This window comes from Phacochoerus africanus, chromosome 15 (genome assembly GCF_016906955.1).
Source record: "Phacochoerus africanus isolate WHEZ1 chromosome 15, ROS_Pafr_v1, whole genome shotgun sequence".
NCBI lineage: Eukaryota > Metazoa > Chordata > Mammalia > Artiodactyla > Suidae > Phacochoerus > Phacochoerus africanus.
In genome coordinates this window covers 125165646-125181742 of record NC_062558.1, presented here as the reverse complement: position 1 = coordinate 125181742, position 16097 = coordinate 125165646, and the positions used below count along the sequence as shown (strand labels likewise).

General features: G+C 45.6%; 1 protein-coding gene across 15 annotated transcripts in view; it reads left to right on the top strand.

Annotated features, from left to right (window-relative positions):
• The first annotated feature begins 5008 nt into the window (after positions 1–5008).
• ABLIM1 (actin binding LIM protein 1) overlaps positions 5009–16097 on the top strand; it is a 91188-nt gene continuing 80099 nt past the window's right edge. For 6 of the 15 annotated variants that reach the window (XM_047759828.1, XM_047759830.1, XM_047759822.1 and 3 more), the window contains exon 1: positions 5015–5240. The gene's annotated coding sequence lies outside the window, so the exon portion shown is untranslated. Of the gene's footprint in view, positions 5241–16097 lie in introns of all 15 variants that reach the window. The other 9 variants (XM_047759818.1, XM_047759817.1, XM_047759826.1 and 6 more) reach the window with 5 other exon arrangements.

Here is a 16097-nt window from a genome sequence, read left to right as displayed (position 1 = left end):
TGCCGGCTGGGAGTCCCCATTGTGGCTCAGTGGGCTAAAGGCCCAACATTGACTCTTTGAGGATGCGGGTTCAATCCCTGGCCTTGTTCAGTGGGTCAGATATCCAACATTGCTGTGAGCTGTGGCATAGGTCTCAGATGTGGCTCAGATCCCGTGTGGCTGTGGCTATGGTATAGGCTGTGGCTACAGCTCCAATTTAACTCCTGGCCTGGGAACTTGCATGTCACAGGTGCAGCTATAAAAAGAATAAAAAAAGAAAAGAAAATGCCTGCCACCCTCTCGGATGTGCCTACCTGGCCGATGGTGAGTGGCGAGAGAGGCCAAGAACCCTCTACACCCAGATCCAGCCTTTCTCCTGACGTCTGGGTCATGTCTCTGGTGGGCATTGTGATAAGCCTTTGTGTCTCAAGAAATCTCCTCTGGCTTCTGGATTCATGACAACTTAGGCAAAAGGTGCGGTCTCCAGCTACCTCTGTTCTATTTTTGTCCTTATGTTTTTGTCCATTTAGCCTCTCTGAGCCAGAGTCTACCTTGAAAGTATCTGTTGATACAGGTGCCATCCTCAAGTCACCAGGACAGCATCTGTTCTGGGTACGGCCTTCGCTAGGTGAGGATGCGAAACAGTCTACAAGGCCCAGGTGATGACTGCTCCGGGGGATATGGGAGCATTTGGTCTCCTTGGCCTCAGGCAGTGTTGCTGCCTCGCAGCCTGTCCTCCTAAGCATAGTCTTTCTCCTCTTTGGTTTTCCACCTGAACATGCTTGCTTCCTGGACTTCAGGACTTCCCACCGTGTGAGGGATGTTATGCCAATTCCAGCAGATGGACTTGTTTAGAGTTTGCCAGGAGGAATGATGGTTAGGGCTGGTACCCATCCAGCCCAGCGGAAATGAATTGGTACAGTAATCCTTTTCTCCAAAAGACAGTTCGTTGTTGTTTTCTTTGGGTTTTGTTTGTTTATTTTGATTTTTTAGGGCTTACCCGAGATAATTTTAGATTCACAAGCTATTGCAAGAAATGACAGAGTTCCATGTACATTTTACCCAGTTTCCTCCAAAGGCAACTTTGTGCAGAACTGCAATATAAATGGAAGTTCCCAGGCTAGGGGGTGAATTGGAGCTACAGCTGCCGGCCTACACCACAGCCACAACATGGGATCCAAGCCGCATCTGCAACCTACACCACAGCTCACGGCAATGCCGGTTCCTTAACCCACTCACTGAGGCCAGGGATCGAACCCACGTCCTCATGGATGCTAATTGGGTTCACTACTGCAGAGCCACAATGGGAACTCCCTTTGTTGTTTTTTTAATTTAAATTTTTATGGAGATAATTTTAGATTCACAAGCAGTTGCAAGAAATGACAGAGTTCCGTGTACATGTTACCCAGTTTCCTCTAAAGGCAGCATCTTGCAGAACTGCAATGTAAATGTAACCAGGAAATGGATATTGACATAATCCACAGATCTTCACATTTCCGCGGTTTTACTCTGTTTACGTTTATACAGTTTTATCACACGTGCGTGACCACCATAGTCAAGGCACAAAATTGTTCTAGCACTTCGTGCTACCCTTTTATAATGTATTCCCCTCCCATCCCTAACCCTACATCACTAAGCATGTCTCCATTTCTAAAGTTTATCGTCTCAAAATATTACATAAAGGACTCACACTGTTTGTAACCTTTTGGGATTAGGTGTTTTTGTTTGTTTGTTTGTTTGTTTGTTTTTTATTCACTATAATTCTCTGGAGGCCATCCCCAGGTTGTGGCGTACCTCAATAGTTTGTTCCTCCAAAAGGACCCTTTAGAGAAACCTTGCAAATGAAACTGGTTATAAATCATCGATTTTCACGGCCCTGCGGTAAAACTCAAAGCTGCAGGCATTGGAGTTCCTGTCATGGCTCAGCAAAAACGAATCTGACTAGCATCCATGGGGACGCAGGTTCCATCCCTGGCCTTGATCAGTGGGTTAAGGATCCAGCATTTCCATTAGCTGTGGTGCAAGTTGCAGACGAGGCTCAGGTCCCACGTTACTGCGGCTGTGATGTAGGCCGGCAGCTGTAGCTCCAATTAGACCCCTAGCCTGGGAACCTCCATTATGTCATGAGTGTGGCCCTAAAAAGACCAAAAAAAAAAAAATGCTGCAGACCTCTTGGAAAGATAGGCAGAATCAGGAATTTTGAAGCTTGAAGTGGCCTTAGGTAGGTGGGAGAGGGAAGGGGGGTTAGTACAAAGAACTGACACATCCAGACACACCAGGATTTGATTCTAGTAGCAACATGCACAGCTATTATGTAGCACGTTGCTTAAACTGAGTCTCAGTCTCCTCATCTGTAAAATGTGGGTAGTCTTACCTCTTAAAGGCTTAAATCAGATTAGAAATGAGTCATCTGGGACAGTGCCTGACATACATAGTGCTTTGAGAATATTTTTTTTTTTTTTGCCCATTTTTTTCCTTTATCAATGAAGAAACAGATTTTGTGAAAGCCCAGTGTTTTAAATGAGGTCATGACTTCCTCTCTGAAGGCAGGAGCCAGGCTCACCTCCTATCCAGGTTCCCTCTGAGGTCGCACAACATGTGGTTATTTCAACAAGTTAGTTGTCATGTTGATGCCTTGTTTTGAAAGTCATTTGCCTCTAAATAGAATTGACCACTGCCTTAGCATATATTTTCTGTAACTTTTTACAAGGCATCTAGCAGCTGCTAGATAAAAATTCATTGATGAATGTTCATCTTTCCCATTATGAATTTTTGGTCGTGGCCTTTAACCAAAAAACAGAAGATTTCATGTACTCTTAGGATATAAATTCCTCATCAAGTTACTAATTACTGATTCCTTTCCTTTACATGTGAAATTGATGCCTCCATGTCTTTCCTGTGTCTGTTAATGTCTGTCCATTGCATGTACCTGAGTGTGGTTTGCATAAACTCCGGGAGGGTTTGTGCTTTCTGCTTAATTGTTTCCTATAATGCCCAGCGCGTTTGCCAAAGTGGGTCTTCCTCCGTCTCTAGGGTAACGATGAAGAGGCCTCTTAGCTTCTGTGGACTGTAAAAGCTCCAATATCAGCTCTTCACTTAGACTAAGTCCCCTCTGGAACAGATGTTAACCAACTGCCCCTTTGATTGGTAACACCTTTATTGACAGACCTTATAATTCACCCGGGTTAAGTGTGTGATTCAATCATCTTTAGTAAATTTACCGAGTTGTGCAACCATCACCACAGGCCAATTTTAGAACCTTTCCATCGCTTCCAAGAGATCCCTGTGCCCATGCTTTGATTCTTTTCACTTTTTTTTTTTTTTTCGCCCAAATCACATCCACAAGAATGTACAGAAGCCAAGAGAGGCATCTCATCATTGCTCACCAAGGGCTGCCCATCCAGACAGGTTTCTTAAAACTCTTGACTCTGTATGGTGGTGATTTGGGGTCCTTTTCTCTTTGAAACTCACATTGGAAATTTGATTGGTAACTCTGAAGATGAAGCATCCTCTTTCTCCCCATCCTGGAAGACATAGAGGTGGTTAAGGAAATGAGGTCTGAATGAGGATCTGGTTCTCCAGCTAGGGGAAGGTGGAAAAAGGATGCCAAAGTCTGGGAGGCAGTGATCCCAGCTTTGGTGCTCCAGTACTTTGAGCCCTGTGCCTGGGAGCCTGGCTGAGTTTCCCTTTGGACCTTGGTAAGGAGGGACTCCATCGCTCCTCTGACAAACAGCGAGCTGCCTGCTGATGTCCCAAACAGGAGCTGAAATTCCAGGGTCCCCTGGATCTCTTGTTGAAAGTATGGATTACCAGGCCTCAGCCAGAGATTCTAGAGGTCCAGGCTGGGGCCGGGAATCTGCATGTTAACCTGCCACCCTGTTCTGGGTGATTCTGGTGGGGGCAGGGTTACAGATCACCCTTAGAGAAACTGGCCCTCCAGGGGTGTGGTGCAGGCAGTTATGGGTCCTTTGATGCGGAAAAGAAAATGCACTAGAAATGTAGCTAAACCCTGTAATTATAATACTTAGTCCAGTAGCTTCCTCTTCATTTTAGAAGCACTGTTTTATTGCTAAAATGCTTATGTTTCTTCAGCAATGTTTAGGATTGCTTCCAAACTAGCTTAGATCTCTCTCTCACACACACACACACATATTCTTTTTATTAGCTGATATTTATGAGCAAATAATCTCCGTGAAAAATGCCCCTAAATCCCTTTAGTCTTATTTAAAATGACAAGAGTTGTAACAGAATCTCATCCTGGACCTAAGAAAGGGCTGCAGGAAAGGGGCTGTGCTAGCAGAGTGTACAAGGCTGCCGGCTGTCTCTTCATTCACAGATACGCAGAGCCTGTGGCTTAGCCTTCCGTGGCAGGTCCCTCTGGGGTTTCTGCAGGGTGTTGAGTGTGCAGAGCATTTGAGTGGACAGTGAGATAAGGCGTGTAAAGTGCCTGGAATGTAGATACCTAGTAATTTTTTTGCTTCAATAAAAGAGCCCAAATAAAAATGTATCAACAGTATCAATCACGCAACATTGATAAGCGAAGCTTTTTGGGGGGAGCGGGGGTCACATTTCTCTCAAAAACGATAGCTATGAACATTCTGAAAATTCTGAATAACAAGGGGAAACCCCAAAATCAGGTTGCACTGGGTTTATGGCACTCACATAAAGGATGCCATAAAATGTGCCTCCGTCACAGTGGCTTGGGCGAGGAGGCTGCCAGCTATTTGATGGCTGTGCTCAACTGCATATCTTTCCATCTCAAATCCCAGAAAGAAACTTCAAAAGCCTACGATGCTGGTTTCAGTGCCAGCCTTTGCCTGGAGGACAATCCCTGTCAGATTTATGGTGCAGACAATTGTGGGTGAATGTGAAGAAATGGTACTTTCCCCACCTGCAGGAAAGAAAAAAAGAAAAGAAAAGAAAAGAAACCTACTCCCCCTCCTTTTTCAGAAACATGGACTGGCCCGTTAGTGGTTGCTGGTGTGTGTAACTAGTAAGTGAGGCGGGGAGAGGGAGGGTGGGCGCGCCCTCCCCGGGCTGTTCTTGTTTCCGGTGTGTGTGTCTCTGGAGACACGCACGTTTGCATGCTTCCTTAACTGCGCTTCGGAGAGGGGCCAGAATCCTCGGGGAGGGCAGAGAGCCCCGGGCTGAGGTCCAGTGTCCACAAGCCTCTGCACAGTGTTCTGAGTTTGAAGCCCAGAGGAGTTCCCTGCTCCGCACAGCCAGGGACAGAGGTAGAAGAAAAGAAGCCCTGGCGTAAGGTAAAGCAGCATTGCTGGAGGGGTCCTTGGCTTTGCAGGACAGAGGGGACATTCCCGGCAGCCTGGATGACATCGGAGACCCCCAGGCTCCTCCAGATGTGATGTGCAGGAAGCTGGCGACAGAAGCCACTTGCACTGACCTGAAAGGCACTTAACTTTTTCCTTTTCTTATGATATGCAATGAACTACGGAGCTTTTTTTTTTTTTTTTTCCTTCCCTCCATCGATCTATTAGTCAAGTGCAGGAAAAAGGCGGGTTATTTGACTGAGAGTAATGATTTATTGACCTTTGAAACAGTGTTTGTGTTTTTTCGCGGTATTACCCCAAGACTGTGAGTGGGGTTTCCAGATTTTGTTTTGTTAACACCTGTGGTTGTAGAGGTCTGTGGAATGTATATTTGAGATAAAAGAACTTAAGAGTCATTTGGGGAGGGGGGGGGTCTGGTGAAAAGTAGCAAGGCGAATGGAGTCAATTTATCTGTTACTACAGATGTGGGGATATTTTCCTTTACAAGTTTCCCATGGATGAATACAAGGAAGCCAGACATGAATGTATTATTCGTATTTTGTTACAGCTACAGGTTGAAAGAGCTGGTTTGTGGCCTCTCTTTATCATCTCTAGGCAGGAAATGTAAGAAATCTAGAGATTCTTGCCTCTATAGTGAAAACAGTTTTGTTTTGTTTTGTTTTTTCTGAAAACCTCGTTATTAATCAAACCATGCTGCCAAGTTTGTTTTTGAGAGAACACACTTTAGAGGGTGCTGTGCTTGCATGGAAGAAGGAATGAGACAAGAAAAATCATCTTGACCATGAAAGAAATAGATCCGTGGTTTGGGAAAGGTTAAAAAAAAAAAAAAAGTGAGTGTCGCCAAAAAGTCAGCAGGAGTGTGGTTGCCATAGCAGCCTCATCTATCCCTTAACTGGGATTGGGGATTTAAAAGAAAATTGAGCCAGTTTTCTTGGAGACCGTCTCAGGAGGTATGTTAAGAGGATGTGAAGTTATTTAGAATATCCAAACAGGTTCTGACAAGTCAGGGAAAATGACTAATTAAAATATTGTTGCCATTCCCTGATGCATCAAAGGCTTGTTGACTCATGATGTACTCAGAGAAAAGGTGAATTTGCCATGACTCATTGGTATAAATTACTTTTGAGAAGGCTTTTTAAGACTAAATGTGAGGCCTGGCCAAGCCTCTTTGAAACCAGCTTTGAATGCACGTTTTTGACCCAGTGTTTTCAGGTGGGTTTCTTGGGCATTTTCCTGTGTCAGGGAGTTTAACCCTTGCATCAGTGGCTTATCCAGCTGGTTCAGGGAATATCACATCACAACCCCAGAGGTCTGCAGGTTTTTCCCTCTACCTCAATAATAGCTCATTAAAAAGGATGGAAAAGTCCAAGATGCTCAGGACTCGCATCCCAGCCCTGTAGAGGGACGATCATGATTTTGCCTCCTATAGACCAGGGTTTTTTGGCCTCAGCACAATTGGCATTTTGGATGGGATGATTCTTGGCTGTGGGGGACTGTCCTTTGGGATGTTTAGCGACATCTCTGGTCTCTACACACTAGATGACCGTAGCTTTCCCTTCCCAGCTTGACAACCGCAAATGTTTCCAGACACTGCCACGTGTTCCCTGCAGGGCAAAACCGTTCCCCTGCCTCCCCAGTTGGGAACCACTGCTATGAAGTAACCCATGGCTGCAAACAGGCAGGAGGGCTGCAGGCAGAGGCTGGACCCCAAAGGAGGGTGACTGTCAAAAAAAAAAAAAAAACCAGTAACGGGACAGATGTTTCAAGCATTTTGGGTTTTGCTTTACTTTGTTTTTGTTTGAAATCACATCCCCGGCTGGGTGGGGGAGCAGGGGTTCAGCACTGTTCTGGATGCACATTCTCCTGCTCCTGGCCTCTGCCCTCCTGGCCTTTGTGGGCCTTATTTGATACGGTGCCTAATCAAACTTCTCTGAAGTGAATTCTGTCTTAAGTGCATCCTAGGAATGCACTATTAAAAAAAAAAAAAAAAAGAATCTCATATTATAGCCCATTTTATAAGGCAGATAATTACCCTAACTTATCAGGTCTGTAAATATAGGGTTTTGTTTTGTTTTTTGATATATGAGCTTTGAGTACATTTGGGCACACCTGTTTGGTTTTACTTCTGGAACCTGTAGCTAAGTGCTTTCGTTTCTTTTTTCCTTTCCCTCTCTGCACCAATGATTCTTAAACTTCCTGCTTTGGGGGGAATCGGGGCTCATTTTGTCAATGCAATAAAATAGTCACAGCCTTGTTCCAATTCACAGATAAAAATAAAGTCAATGGCTGGAATTTCTTCATCCTAAAATTTTTTCTTACACTTTTAACTTACGTTACTGCTTGTTTGCTCTCAGAGGTGAACAGAGTATAAAATGAATGAAATCATTAACACACGCTGGAACAAAACATCTGGAAGGGCCGATTTTTGCTTCGTTCTACTTTACTTTTTTGGGTGGACTTAAATTCCACCCAAATTATAGCTTTAAATTTCATAAGTAGGCATTCGTAATCTTATTAAACAGTTATCTCTGACACACAAGGTATATGTGTCCCATTTTCTTGACCTTTCTCCAAGAACATGGTATGTTGCTCTGAGTACCATGATTTCAAGAAGCTGCCATGGGCTCTTCCAGGCAGAGAACCCTTCTCCAGGCCAGCTGGGGTAGGGTGGTACCTGACCTTGGCTGAGCATGTCAGGAAACACCTCTGCATGTGGGAGTCATTCTTAGTGGTAGGCTATGTTGGATGGCTCATGGTGTTTTCTGCTTTTGATTTTAAAGCAGATCTTCTGTTTTCTTCTACCTGGAAGTACCTGTGTATCAGACAACCTTGTATCAGACACAGAAGCATTTCCTCATATAATCCTCCCCTGGGTCACTGGACCCGAATCTATGAGTGCTGAGAGCACCAGCATTTTAGGTCCATTTTATCACCGGGATGTCTCACAGTGCCTACCAGTGCTGGCTGCTTAGTAGTTGATGAATAAACAAATGAATGCCAGTGATTCCCAAAGAAAGGCCACCCAGGAGCTTGTCTGCAAGAAGCTCGCATGTCTGTCACCTGTGTCCTGTCCACATAGTCTGTTCTATGTATTTTTTTTCAACAGGGCAAACCCAGTCCCTATCCCAACAGCGTTTGAGGTTTGAAAGACTACCAGGCAATTTTTTTAACAGTTTAGGAGGAGCGGTTCTGGGGGTGGTAGATTTTGGAGAGGGGAGCTTTCTAAATTTTTCTTTGTGCAGCCCAGAAATTAAACGTCTGCTCTTAATTAAAGCCCCACATGCTAAAGCCATCTCGTGGCTTCAATAAAAGACAGAGGGTACCAACTGTAGGGCTGAACCCAAAGGCAATATATTCCCATCCTCTTTATTTTTTTTCTTTTTAGGGCCACATCCACAGCATACAGAAGTTCCCAGGCTAGGAGTCGAATCGAAACTGTAGCTGCTGGCCTACACCATAGCCACAGCAATGCAGGATCTGAGCCTCATCTGTGACCTACACCACAACTCACCGCAACGCCAGAGCCTTAACCCGCCGAGCAAGGCCAGGAATCGAACCTGCAACCTCAAGGATCCAAGTCAGATTTGTTTCTGCTGAGCCACAATGGGAACTCCTCCGCCATCCTCATTATTTTAAAGAAAATTATCCAGTCAAATGCACCTGTAGATCACAAATGAAAAATACTTGCCTTATAGATTCTGTGTATTGGAGTATGAAGTCCTAGATAATTGTGAGTGTTTATTGGGAACTCAGAAGAGGGCTGCTCAAAAGAGTCCATTTCTTGAGTCCCCTCTCAGGACATGGGTTGTCCAGAGGAGGCAGATGACTTGAGATGGGAGTTTTCCCTGAACTGGGCAGAATGTAAAGATACAGTAGTGAGAGATAAAGCAGCCTAGGTGTTCTTGATGCTGCAGTTCAAAGACTGACCCCAGCTCCAAGCCCCAGGTATGAGTGTCTCTGGGCAAGAATGAGTCTAACTAGTGCCTTAAGCTGCCCACACTTAACATGTGACCTTGCCGGGGGGGGGGGGGGGGGGGCGCTAAAAAAAAACATGAAACAAACCCCACTGCTTTTCTTATTCATCAAGCCTGGAATGTCTTTGGGAAATATGTGTCTGTGTCCTCAGCATGGCTGGTTCACATGGAAGTCGGTTTTTTTTTTTTTTTTCTCATAAACATTAAATGAAGCATAAATGCTTGTTTATACTTTAGACTACTTTTATCTTTCCCCCCTGCTAAATAATAATTGTGTTCGTTCGTCTTGGGGCCCAGCAGCTGGCTTCTTGCATCCGTGCTTATATCCGTATACCTTGTCCAAATAAACACACTTGAAAAGATAGAGAAGTGTGTTTTGAACAGTCTAGAACATCCTCTAAGAGAGCACTTGAGCCCAGCTTTCTGCTTTGTTTTGGCAGCTTGTTTAGGATGCAAAGTGTGTCTGGTTCTGGCAACAGATGAAAGAAGGGGTTGGTTCTTATATAACAAAGTTTAGGGCCTGAGGTCTGGGGGAGCTGGGAGGGGCTGGAGGGGGTGTGTGCAGATTTCCAGTCTTTCTTTGTGTTTTTTATAGAATTTTAAAACATAAGGAAAAAAAAAAAAAGTACCTGACTGGGTTTTTTGTTTTGACTTTTAACCTCAGAGCTGTAAAAACCTATTGAAAAGCCTTATGTTGGCTTAACCAGCCCTCCGGGATTAAACTCCTGCCCCTCAGTCACCTGTCTCTCACCTCCTTCACTCCAGCCCACTGGCCTTCCTTCTGCCCCTCAAACACACTCTCTTGCCATCTTGAGGTCTTTGCACTTGCTGGTCCCTCTGCCTGGAACATTCTTCCCCCAGGTCATCTTCTAAGCCCTGGCCCTGTTTAATTTTCTTCACGGCACTTTTTCCCCCATGAGCTGAAATTTTCTGTAGGCAGGTCATTGTCTGCCTCCCATTGCTAAAATGTAAATGTCATAAGCAGTGCTACCATGTTCCCTGCACCTAAAACAAGATCTGTCAATGACTTTATTTACAAAACAGAAGCAGACTCGCAGACATAGAGAACAAACAGGGTTACCAAAGGGGGAAGGTTTGGAGAGGGATAAATTAGGAGCTTGGGATTACCAGAGATACACTCCTAAAATAGCTTAATAACAAGGACCTACTGCAGAGCACAAGGAACTGTATTCAGTATCTCGTAATAATGCACAATCCTATAATGGACGAGAATCTGAAAAGGAGTGTATATGCAACTGAAACACTTTGTTGTACACCAGCAACTAACATGACATCGTAAATCAACTATGCTTCAATTAGAAACAGAACACAGTGTCTGATGGAAGGCAGGTAGGTGCCCAGTAAATGGTTGGTGGATGAGACCCATAGACGTGGAGGAGAGCAGACTTGTGGTTGCCAAAGGGGTGGGGAGGGACTGGGATGGACAGGGAATTTGGGGTTAGTAGATGCAAACTGTTATATTTAGAATGGAAAAACAATGAGGTCCTGCTGTATGGCACAGGGAACTATATCCAATGACCTGTGATAGAACATCATAGAAGATAACATGAGAAAAAGAATGTACTTATCGATCTATCTATACATATGTATAAAACTGGGTCACTTTGCTGTGCAGTAGGATTTAACAGAACCTTGCAAATCAACTATGATAAAAAAAAATTTTAAATGGTGGATGGGCGGATGGATGGATGAATGAATGGGAAGGGACGGAGGGAAGTGGGGAGGGCTATCTGCCTAGTAACCTCCTCCTTGCCTTTGAATCTAGCTACGTGCCCCACCTCTGTGGCCCCCCTGTCTCCCCAGCACAGTAAGGCTTGGATGACTTTCCCCCCTACACCCAACTCACTTGACACATGACACCAATGGTGTCATCCTAGCATAGGCCTTGTTTACAGATCTGCCACCCCTCTGCAGGACTAGCTCATAACGGGTGATTATGGCTGAGTTATTGTCAGTTCTTACGGCCTTAGCACTTTATAAACCTCTCACTTAAGCCCTTTCTCCAACTCGATGCAGGTTACTCTGTGAGTATTTCTCTCATCTTTGTATTGCAGATAAAGGAACAGGCTCAGAGCAGTGGCACATAGGTGATTACTGGCAGGGCCTGGATTTGAATCCAAGATGCCTGCCTGCAGAGCCCATATTTCATGGCTTTGTTGCCTCCTCATCAGGTGTCTGGTGCTGGATGCACAGGTCCACCCTAGGCCTTCGCAAATGAATGAGACTTAAGACCTCACCTCTCCCCCTCCCGCTCTTCCTTATTATTTGAACTTGAAAAGCATTATTCATATTATCTGCAATATTGTATAAATATAAATATGAGCTCATCAGCTCATTTCTAAGGACATTTAGGTGGTGTATCTGAAGTTGCTTTTTTTCCCCAACTTTCAGAGTGTCGTTGATTATTTAAACTCTCATTTTTCTTATGTAAGCAAACCCGAACTGTTTAGCTATTGTTGAATCGTCCATATGAACTTTAACCGAAGTGGTTCCTGGGCAGTCCTAGGAATCAGTTTCCCTGTCCTCAGCTCCCAGTATGACATTGATTTCCCTTAGAACATAAAGCTTCTACTGAGAAAAACACCATAGCCACCCTAGGTAGATATTTGGAAAAAGCCTAAAAATGTAGAGCTTGTCAGCATCTCTTCGGCATCTTTGACATAACCAAGTGCTTCCAACCAGCTGCCTGCCCTCTGGCTCCAGGACATTCCACTGCTGGCATAGAAAGCCAAGATCAGAAGTGTAATTCTCCAAGCCCATTCTAAGATGGGAAAACTGCAGACTCTTCACGGAGTCGGAGTGGAATGTTTACTGTGTGTATGCCTGGGGTGTTGGCATCCGAGCTGTGCCTTGGAGTGTGAGTCCTTGGGTGAGAACTAGGCAGTTGGGTTCATGTCCCTCACCATCTGGCAGGTTGAGTTTTCCAGCACAGGACAAGCCCTGATGACAGCTCTCACAGGGCAGGGTCTGCAGCCTTGTCAGGCTGGACCGTCAAAGCTTTCCTTGGCACATGACCAAGTTTTGCCCAGGTCTGGGGCCAACCCAGCTGGTTCCCATTTTCCCCAGTGGGAGGATAAGCAGGGAAATGGTACCCATGTGCTAGTTGTTGATGTGAGAAAACTCAGAAGGCCCTCCAGCCCCAAGGGTGGGACCTCTGAGAAGTTCTCAGTTGTGGTGTCATGTGTACGGAATCTCTGATGAACCCTAGCAGGTGACCTGGCTTCTCCATCGTCACAGCCACTCCTGTCCCTTTAACCATCCCTGAGCAAAATCGCAGAGATGCTGACTTTTTAACTCAACCCTCAAGCCCCTTAATGGTCTTGGGTGTGCACCTTAGAAGCTGTCTTATGATTGGAATTTAACCGGCTGTGCAATGTAAGTATTGGAAAGGAGTTTCTGAGTTCCCTCATGTCTCTTCAGCCCAGAGCCACTTGGTCACTGGGGCCTCACTGCATCTGAAGTGTGGGCTGCAACTCAGTTGGCTGGTTTCCAGACCTGGCCTGGCACCAACCAGAAAGGTCTCTACCCGCTTTACTGGGTGAAAGGTAGTTCCTGCTTCAGGCTCCTAAGAAGTATCATGGCAGGAAAGTTCTGTTGATTTAAGTTGGTCTGACCTTAAAGTTCAGGACATCGAGAGCCAGAACACACAAAACACAAGAAGGCACAACCCATGGGTAAGAGCCAAAAGTGGGCCTCAGAGCAGTTCTGTGCTTTACTGCCCCCAACCCTCCCCAGGCCACACCCTTCAACCACCTCTCTGTTTATTGTACAGAGAAGGGGCAGGTGTTCCCAAAGGCCTTTGGAATAATAAAGCCATTGCATGAAAGCAAGGTGCTAGAGAGAGGAGTGAATCTCTCTGCTGGGTATCCGATGCATATCTGAGACGTTTTTGCTCAAACTTGTATTTTATATTCTTTAGTTCTGGAACACCCTCCCTTTCAGGCCACTGGATCCTTTCTTTCTCATCCTGAAGATATCTGAGTTCCCACATGTTCCCAGGAATATTATTGATGACTGTCCTGCCCTGTCCAAGTGAAGAACTTTTTTGTTGTTTGGCTGCAGTGTCCAGCAGCCTGATTGTAGAATCTCAGTTCCCAGACCAGGGATTGAACTTGGGTTGCCATGGTGAAAGCCCCAAATTCTAACCATGAAACCACCAGAGAACTCCCTCCCATAAACAGAGAACTTTTCAAAAGTTTTATTTGTGAATAAGTAATGTGTACTTGTTTTAAAAAATACATGAATAAGTAAGTGCCTGTTTTATTTACTTATTTATAAAGTAAATATAAATAAAGCAAAGGGCAGGTAGTAACTCTGTATAAACTCTTTCTGTAAGGGGCCAGATGCTAAATATTTTCAGCTTCATGGACCATTACTGCTTCTATCTCAGATACTCAGTCTTGCAGTTGAAGGGCCAAGAGCAGCCACCACCCAAATGAACGGACATGGCTGTGTTCCAATAAAGCTTTATTGACAAAAGCAGGGCTACAGTTTGCCTACGCTGGTAGAAGGTAGAAAGGAAACATCCCCCAGTCCCTCCCCAGCCCCACTCCCCAGAGGTGGCCGGTCTGCGTAGTCCCAGGCACCCTCAGAAGTGTTTACAGATGCGGGGTTTAGGCACATCAGGTCTGTCATACTCAGTGTCCTTCTGTGTCTTGCTTTTTTTCCTGTTTCTATCGCACAGAGTCACATGGGAGGGTATCTATTTTTCAGACAAATAGGACCATATGTTACACATTGTTCTACGGTTTCCTTTGCTTCACTTGGCAGTGACTCGGGGCCAGTGCTTATAGATTTATGACTTTCTTTGTCATGGCCTCATTCTTCACCTTGCTCCAAGGCATCCTAACCAATACAAAAGAATAACTGTAGGTGGATGTCATTACTGGCCAGCCGTCAAGGATGATGTCTCGTTGGCTTTGCATTGACCCGTGAATGGGTCACAGGTCAATGCCACGTTAGCCCTTCTCCAGGGAGGGAGGCTGGGCTTCCTGGTTCCCAACCCAGTCCTGTGTCCAAAGGGGTGAGTTAACCCATGACTTTGCATGACGATGAACGTTTCTGAGCAAATCTTAGAGGTAAGGCCGTGATGGAGTATGAGGCGATTTCTGTGCGATCCTGAAAGTGCCGAGTTCTTCGTAGGGCCCTGGAAGGTGGGTTGCAGTGAACGGGGCTGGACCCGCCCTGTGCCCACCCTTTAACAGCTATGCTTTCAGAGATGCCCTGTGTTGATTTCCTAGAGCTGCTATAACAAAGGCCACACGCTTGGTGGCTTAGAACAACAGAAATCTCTTCTCTCTCAGTTCCGACAACTGAAATCGAGGTGTCACCAGGGTTGTTATTTCCTTCCGGGGCCTCCAATGGAGAACCCGTTCTGTGGCTTCTGATGGCGGTGGGCCATCCCGAACATTCCTTGGCTTGTGGACCCATCACTCCACTCTTTACCAGCCTTCCCACGGCCTTCCTCTCTGTGTCTCTGCATCTGTTTCCCTTCTCTTTGCTTCTAAAGACGTGTCATTGGATTTAGGGCCCACCCTAATCCTGGATGACCTCATCTTAAGGTCCTTACTTGATTGCACCTGCAGATACCCCTAGTCCAAGCAAGGTTAAGTTCTGAGGGTCCTGATGGCTATATGTTATAAGGGCCACAATTCCACCCACTCCAGGTCCTCTGCTAAAAATCAACGTTCCTGCCTCATTCTTGTCATAATCAGCAGCCTTGCTTTTGGGGGAGGACCCTGGGAGCCCCAGGAATGGCATCTGCTGTGACTTATTTGCAAGTCTAAGATGGGTTGCAGAAAAGCAGGAGGCTGCAAGGCTTCTAGGACATTTCTTGCTGAGTTCAGCAATATTAAGAGGCTAATGAGCAAAATGTTTGCATATCTGAAAACTTTAATTGAAAAGGAAGCAAAAGGAAAGCTTTCTTTTGTAACCCCCAGGGGTTTTTAGTTCAGGCGGTACCAGTTGCCTGGTGGCCTTGCCCTGAAATTAATTACCCAGCACCTGTAGTTGAGTTTTGAAGTTTGACCGAATCCAGCATGAGGCTGGATTACCAACACCATCTATTTGTATAATTTTTCCAAAGAAAATTGTATGAATGCAAAACTAAAGGATGGGGCTGGCTTCGTCATCTGTTTTTAATAGTCTGAGGAACCAGCTGTTATTTGTCTTGCACAAGGCACTTGGATGCAAAAGGGTTTTAATTTCTAACATTGGGAGATGAGGCCAGCTCACTTTCAGCTCGCAGACAGCACCTTTGGTCCAACGTGACGGAACCTCACCCCAGAGTAGCTGTCTTAGTTTCCTAGGATGGCTATAACTACATGGTGGGTGGCTTTAACCAACAGAAATGTGTTCTCTCACAGTGCTGGAGGCTAAAGTTCTGAAATCAAGGTGTTGGCAGAGCCAGGCTCTCTAAGGCCTCCGAGGGAGGGTCCTTTTGCCTGGTCCAGATTCTGGTAGCCCCAGGGTTGTTGGCTTGTGGCCACAGAACTCCCGCCTCTGCCCCCTTGTGGTGTGGCATTCCGAGGGATTCTGTCTCCCTTTTCTCTTTGGAGGACATCAGCCGTATTGGATTAAGAGCCAATCTTCCTCTCGTGTGACCTCATCTCAACAGCTTACCTCTGTTATAACCCTCTTTCCAAACAAGATCGCATTGTGAGGTTTTGAGGACTGGAATTTCAACACATCTCTTCAGGGGACACCATTCAGCCCCTAACGCCAGGGGAAGCAAAAGGGCACTGACATAATCAGGCCACCCAAGGGGACAGGAGGGATGGAAGCAGATGCCGTCGGCTCGTCTCTGCGCATGTGTTCATGCTCACAAAACTACCCT